This window comes from Mirounga angustirostris, unplaced genomic scaffold (genome assembly GCF_029215605.1).
Source record: "Mirounga angustirostris isolate CCGP_5_RB_7025 unplaced genomic scaffold, mMirAng1.0.hap1 SCAF_1, whole genome shotgun sequence".
In the NCBI taxonomy this organism is placed as follows: Eukaryota; Metazoa; Chordata; class Mammalia; order Carnivora; family Phocidae; genus Mirounga; species Mirounga angustirostris.
In genome coordinates, this window is record NW_026991709.1 from 112,813,748 (window position 1) to 112,821,633 (window position 7,886).

General features: G+C 35.9%; 1 long non-coding RNA gene across 1 annotated transcript in view; it reads left to right on the forward strand.

Annotated features, from left to right (window-relative positions):
- The window catches only part of LOC135363888 (uncharacterized), a 302,097-nt gene extending 296,447 nt beyond the window's left edge, over positions 1–5,650 (forward strand). The window contains exon 5 of the long non-coding RNA XR_010410178.1: positions 5,584–5,650. This is a non-coding gene — a long non-coding RNA (uncharacterized LOC135363888). The remainder of the gene's footprint in view (positions 1–5,583) is intronic.
- Positions 5,651–7,886: the final 2,236 nt, after the last annotated feature.

Here is a 7,886-nt window from a genome sequence, read left to right on the forward strand (position 1 = left end):
TCACTTCATATAAAGAATCCAGGCTCCCTAGATGTTTTGCAAGATTACTTTTAAATAGGTGTGTTTGTGTGTGTGTGTATATATATGCTTAATCAAACAGATGAATAGTTTTTTAAATAGAAGTATACAAGGACAATTAATGACTCTCTTAATTTCTTAATTGTTCTTTCCTCCTGTGGACTTTGGGTAGTGTTTTTTATTTTAGGTAACAGGTAATTCAGTTAAATGAATTGGATATTTTCAGCCAATAGATCCTTCTTGGCCTCCTACTGTGTCTGAGGCACTGAGTCAGGGGTTGGGATTAATCACTGGGTCAGGGAAAATTCCAAACAATCATTAGTGTCTGGAATTGCTTGATACATTTCCTCATGATAACATCATAAGATTGAAAAGGAAGAATTGCCTTCCTGAATTATAAACTGCAGGAATTATAAAGTAGCATCGACTACAAATTTATTCATTTCCTATGGAATCTAAAACTTTATCATTTCATAGAGAAACAGTCCATACTGTTAATGTATGTGCCACTTATACAGCTTAACACAAACAAACAAACAAACAAACCAACCAACCCAGAAAGATTTACTGACAAGGATGCTAAACTTCTGCTTTTAGAAATTACCTGAATTATACCATGGACAAATTTCTATTTGACTATAAAGCCATTACCACCAATAAATCAATTGATTGGGGGTAAAGATTTCAACCATCAACTTTCTCTGTGATGATTTTATATTTTTTGTTATGTTATGAGATTATGCTGTAGCCTAGGCCAGAAGCCTATTGCTGTGAGCTAGAAAGATGAGAATTTAATGAGGTATAAAACATATACACAAATTGCAACGTCAATGATGATGTCTTAATAGCTTAAGAGGCCTGCATAACTGCATTATAAACTGGGACATAAAAAGATACAGCATGTTGATATCAGGCTTGTAAATCAGCAACCCAAGGGCCTAAGAGCTTCACAACCTAGAGCAGAGGCAATTTGCTTCAGTTTTCTTAACAACAACAAAAAGCAGAATGTACAACATCCATAGAGAACTATTTTCTTATTCTAAAAGTAAGTCCTAGTCGAAAAGTAAGGCTGGATTTATTTCTTTGTTGAAATAAAGCAGCATAAGTCTTAGAGAAAGAATGAAGTTACTTTTGTTAAATCATTTTTTCCTCTAAAAGTTAGATGACGGAACAAGAAGCCATTTTATCTTCGTTATAGCAAAAGCTGAAGCAAAAGAAGAGGAAAGACAAAATGCGTGTGGAATGGGAAGATGATCCTTTTCACGTACTGGGATCCACACCAATCTAGTCTCTGCTTTGTCAATTTATTAAAGAGATCTCTGAAAAATAACCCAGCCAGATTCATTTGTTTTACAACTCAAGGAATTTCTGGGACTATCTTCCTAAACCTTTAGTTCTGGAAGTCAGTTCTATTTCCTTTCTTTCCTTACTTTCCTAGGTCTGAAACAGCAGCTACAGCAACAGCTTGCTGAGTATCGTGGACAGCGGCTGATACAGCAGGGCTCCCTCCACAGCCTTGTCAGAGGGCTGGCAATTTTTCTAGATTTTTATTCCCAAATTGGGGAAAAAAAGTCTTTTGGATTATGAAGTATACCAATTTAATGATGGTTGTATTTTAGTAATATGTTTAGAATAAAGATAAAAAATGAAGGAGCAGTATAGCATGGAGGTAAAGATCCAGTTTTGTTTTGTTTTTTATTAGCCAGGCTTCATAGGTTCAGTTTCCAGATCTGCTAATTAATAACTTAATGAAGGTGTAGTCTTGGGTAAATTCTTTATTTTCACTACATTTCCATTTCACTATATTTCCATCTCCACATCTGTAAAATGGGAATTGTAACAATGATAAAAATATTAATAGCTACCTTGAGGTTGCTTTTTTACCTAGAACAAAACCTCGTGCACAGTTAACACTATATAGAATTAAATGCTGGACAGCTCCGTCCTTTCCTTGAAGACTTCCCTAATTAATCAGGGACACTGGCATACCTTTGTTGCTGTGTATTTCATATGGATTCAAAACATCTTTATAATTATTTTTGAAGCTTGACACTTTCATACAGATTAAGGAAAATCTAAAGAAAAACTTGCTTTGAAGGCAAAATGTTAATATCTAAGTTAATGGTATTCCTCTTAGAATGTGTTTTCTGTTGAAAACTTTTCCTTTTGTTAAAAGGGAAGCACATTCTCAGGGTTTACAGCTGAGTTAAAAACTGAAAAACATTTGACTGTCAAAAGTTTTACTACATGTCAAAACTAGAAATTTTATTAGAATTTGATGGAAAAAGTTTCTAGTTTATTCTTTATCACTTAAACAGGCAGAAATTTTGTATTTTAATTAATTTTGGTCGTTGTCTCTATCATTTACTATTTGGGAAAAAAACCATATTTTTCTATATATGCAAATAGAACTAAATAAAGTTTAATTGAAAAATCCAAATATGCATTCCAGTATTTTCCAAAGTTGTCTGATTTTAAGTATCACCCAGGGTCCTTTTTGATAATTCAGATTTCCAGGGCTCATTCCAGAGCTATCAAATCAGAAGCTCTGAGTTTGTAATAACACTCTAGGTGATTCTTCTGATCAGATAAGTATGTAAAGAACTAACTTAAATGTTTCTCTGAATTAAACATGTCTTTTGAGACATTTAAGTAAAAGGCAACATGGACTTTCTCAGAGAGAGGATTCTAATAATAAAAATAATGAAAGTTTGAAGAGTAATAAAGTTTATATTTTATAAACAAAACTAATTCATTATCTTAATTCCTTTTAATCATCTCATACTATTCAAATTAGTTATATTTAAATTTGTAATTTCCTTAGATTCATGAAATGTTTTGACTCTCTGACAGTCAAAAAGTGCAGACCATACTTAAGGAGATTTTTAAGTATAGATCTATTGTTGCTGGTTTAATTTGTGAAGGGATTTTAAATATTGATTTTTTGTTCTTCAACAAATGATTTAAACTATCTGCATGTCGGTGCCTGCCAAGGTATTGTGTGAAATTTTACCAGCTGGGAATTATTCCCTCATTCTCTGGTGTGATTAACACTTCCAGCTGTAGAATAATTAAAATGTCAATCAGTTCTGAAACAGAGCAAAACAGTTTCTCATTTGATCCATCAGTTGGAAGGCTAAATGGGGAACACATCAGGTGGCTAGCCCTCAATCACAACTAGAGTTCACATCCCACCCCTCTGTTTTCCCCCACCTCCCCTTCTTCCGCCTTCCCATACACAAACATACACTCTGGAGGCTGAGTGCAGGTTCTGCTCAAATTTGGTTTTTCAATATGCCATTGATTTTTGAAAATGTGTTTTGTTGATTATCTTTAAGGAAAATTGGAGGAAAATTAGGTCAGGATGTTAAGTGATTGTTGAATATATGGGTTTTCTGCATGTACAGATTTCTTGGACCATGTTAACATACACTTCATTAATTTTTCCCCTGCTTTCTTGAGATATAATTGACATGTAAAATTGTGTAAGTTTAAGGTGTACAACATGCTGATTTGATACACTTATATATTGCAAAATGATTACCACCATAGTGTTAGCTAATACCTTCACCACCTCCCATAGTTACTATTTGTGTGTGTGTGTGTGTGTGTGTGTTGAAAACATTTAAGATCTACTCTCTTGGCAACTTTCAAGTATATAATACAGTATTACTAACCATAATCACCATACTGTACATTAGATCCCCAGAATTTTTTTTTTATTTTTATTTTTTGAGAGAGAGAGTGAGTGAGCATGTGTGAGTGGGGGTGGGGTGGGGGGCTGAGGGAGAGAATCCCAAGCATACTCTGCGCTAAGCTCAGAGCCCAGCCAGGGCTCGATCTCATGACCCTGAGATCATGGCCTGAGCCAAAATCAAGAGTTGGTCGCTCAACTGACTGAACCACCCAGGTGCCCCTAGATCCCCAGAATTTAATCATCTTATAACTGGAAGTTTGTTTAGTTTCAAAACTTTTCCTTCCTGACCTGTGGGCACTGACCTGATATACCTACCATATATAATCTTCCATAATGATCAAGCTTCCAGGCCTAGAAGAAAAAAAGTGATGGGAAATTATATTCACAGCATGTTGTTGAATGATCAGTGCTTCATAATGTTCTAGAGTTTTTAGTCTTGCACCAGTGCAGGGGCTGGAAAATGCACAGTGGAAGCAGAAATTTAGATTCATACATCTCTGAATGTTCCAGCCCCATCTCTGCTTCTTAGATATTCTTTTATAAGGTCTTAATGCCTAGAGTCAGCAGTGGCTGTGTGGTTTTTATGTTTTCCTGTTAGAGTTCTTTTTAACTTAATTAAGGCTTTAATAGGAGTTTTATTTCCCTTAGAGGGTTATTGTGAAATTTAAAGTGGCCTCAGAAATAAGTACCCCAAATACCTGTTCCATCAAATATCTTTTTCAACTTCCTATTTTACTCAGAGGAATATTGCTAATCAGGTATATGAACTCTTTTGGATGAATCTGATACTCAGTCTAGGTAACAGTCTGTAAGACTTCTATAGTGATTATTTTGGTGGGGTTTTTTGTTTTTGTTTCGTTTTTATTTTTTTTTGAAGTATTTTAAGAGGTGGTAGCAACATATGGGTTTCTGAAAGGGTGCCAAGCTGAAAAAGTTGGGTTTCTGAGAAAGGTCCTCTCATTTGGAGGAACCCTGAGCATCTCTTTAGCTAGTGACTACTTTGCTGATAGGTTGAACCCGAGGTAACATGGTAATGCTCCTGTGATTTATATGTCGACACTTACACTGCCCAAGAGCACATTTAACCTGTTAAAGCCCTTTTCTTACCATTTTTCTCCTTCTAAAATAGTTGTGTACCATATGGTATTTATTGAATATTGAGACTTCCAAAAAATTTAAACTGTATTTTTTCCTCTTTCTTGAACACCAAACATCTTTGTTTCAAAAGAGGAATTAAGACAGCCATAATTTTGATTTACTTTTATGGGCAACAGAGTTATTTTACTGATTCCTGGAGTCATTATTCCTATACACGGAAGGCAATCTTTTCCTGATGACTGTGCTTTTATTGTGAGACCAAGATTATATCAGCAAGCACTAATCCACTGATCTCTTAAGATTCATACTTGAAAAGGAAATTTGGGATCCAATAAGGGAGATGAGACTATGGTTCAACTAAAGAAATTGCCTTTTAAAAAGGACAATGAAATTCCTTCAAGTCTAAGGTGTGTGCTTTGAGCTGTTAAAAACTGTAGTTATTGTTAGAATTTTACTCTGGGTAGCAGATATTTTAATGTTGATGAGTCCCAAGTGCAATACTCTCGGCTATTTTTGAAGGCTGTAGTGCATTAGAAAGCAAAAAATATAAAGTTACCCCAAAAATGTCAACATTGTATCTGAATGGGTTCAGAGCAAAATCAGTCCATGCCTTGATGCCTTGTGCTTTCTCTGAGAACACAATAACTACAAATGGTGCCAGAGGGAAAAGGGAAAGGGCTTCTGTTGACTTCAAATAAAGGCGATATCTGACAAAAGGGAAGCAAATGGTACCTGGATACGCTATTAACAAAAGCCTTGTGTATCTACAGCTGCACTCCATGAGCACTTTGGAAATTAAAGAATTGCCAGCTTTTCCACTTTGGGACAAAAAACATTTGTGCTAAACAGCCGGTAAGTAAGTGCAGTAAACATATTTTTACAGTGAATAGAATTGTTTTATATTTTGGGGACTGATTGTGAATTTCTACTGCTTCTTGATTAGCAAACATTTGGCAGTTCTCGAGTCTTTAGACATTAAAATGCCAAAACAGAATTTTATTCTCAGACTGAGCTCCTATATTTTTTTTCATCCCTCTAACAATTATCCTCAAAACATTTGAAAGCACTAAAATAAAATGTGTTCTGAAAACACATTTGGAAACGTCTTACCTGTGTGACTTTAATAAGCATGTACATAAAAAAGTACTGGGTTACTGTTGAACTTCCTTAGGGCAAAGATGAGAACACAGTACATGCGTAATGACTGTTTAAACTGTTGGTGGGCACTTCCTAAGGTCTTGCCTTGGGACAACCGAGAGTTTTATTGCTGTACAAGAAGGCTAGTAAAAACACGTTTGGGCGAAGCTTCTTTCTTGGGTTTCTCTCTTTGTAGTGACATTCCTGCTCATTTTTTGCAATCAATTAAATTTCTAAGAGATTTACAAGTTTTCAACAATGATTTTTATCCACTTTGGCTTTTAAGAGTCATGGCCTTATGAGTTTTTTTTGTTATTATATTGTAATTACCCCCTTTGGAAGATTCTCTTTAAATGATGATCTTGAGTACCTTACACTTTTACCTTAGCAATTCCTTTAAGAGCAGCAGATTGACTATATTTGTTTTGCATCCATACTCTCAATATTAGTTTTCATTATAGTTAGATTAACTAATTAAATAGAAGGCAACTTTTTAATGTACCAACTTTATATAAAACTTGAAAATTTGGGGTGCCTGGGTAGCTCAGTCGGTTAAACATCCGACTCTTGGTTTCCGCTCAGGTCATGATCTCCGGGTCTTGAGATCGAGCCCTGCATTGGGCTCTATGCTTAGCGGGGAGTCTGCTGGTCCCTCTCTGTCTCTACTCCTCCCCCCAACTTGCTCTCTCTCTCTCTCTCAATAAAATAAATAAATAAATAAAATCTTTTAAAAAAACAAACTTAAAAATTCAAAGAAAACCAGTAAGTAAAATAGTTTAATTTTGCACTGTCGTACATGTTGGTTCCAATGCAGGATTTTGTAAATCTATGATTGTATGTGTGTGTTGTATTTGTATTTGTGCGTGTGCGTGTGTGTGTGTGTATGTACAAGAGGTAATCATGGTTTTATCATTATAATTAAACATTTTAGTTAAAACTTAATGGTGGTGTATTCATTTTCTATCGCTCTGGAACAAATTACCATATAGTGGCTTAAGACAATACACATTTATTGTCTTTCAGTCCTGGAGGTGAGCAGTTTGAAATGGGTTTCACTGGGTTAAAATGAGTGTCAGCAGGATTACCTCTTCTGAGGGCTCTCAGGGAGAATCTTTTTTTTTTTTCCTTTTCTGTTTTCTATAGGCCACTTGCATTCCTTGGTTCGTGGTTCCCTCCTCCATTTTCAAAGCCAGCAATGGCATCACTCTGTTCCCTTTCCATCAGCAGCACTCCTTTTCTGATTTTGATTCTCCTACCTCCCTATTATAAGGACCTTTGGGATTATATTGGTCCCACCTAGATGATCCAGGATAAGTTCTTCATCTCCATCTCAGAATCCTTAATTTAACCAAGGCAGCAGTCACTTTTGCCAGGTAAGGTAGTATATTTATAGGTTCTGGGTCCGAGGATGCAGACATCTTTGGTGGGGGGCATCATTCTGCCTATTATAGGCCATTTAGTGGCACAAAATTCTCTACCAATAAAATTCTCTCCACTCATCTCTCCCTTTGACAACATTTCACATGATTTCTTACCTCTCCTGAACTCCAGCATTTTTAACATCCATGTCGTTCACCTATTATCTCAGGTAATCATCCTTAACTGTGAATGAAATTCATGCTGATACAACTTGCCCAGCTCCCCCCACACACCTACTTCATAAACCCTGGGCTTTTCCTTACCTCTCTCTCATGTGAGGTGAAAACATTACTTCTAGCACAGAGTTCTTCAACCTGCATGTCTTTTCTAAGTGCTGCTTCAGTTCCCTGAAACTGAAGCACGCCTTTCTTTTGGAGGTGCCATTTTTATCAGATCTTACACTGGAAGTAAATTCTTTTTCTACTTCTCACACTCAAGGTGCAAGGAGGGACATCCTGCTCCTTATTTCTTGAAGGCTCCTCCAGATCATTATCCCACCACCACCATTTCACAATCC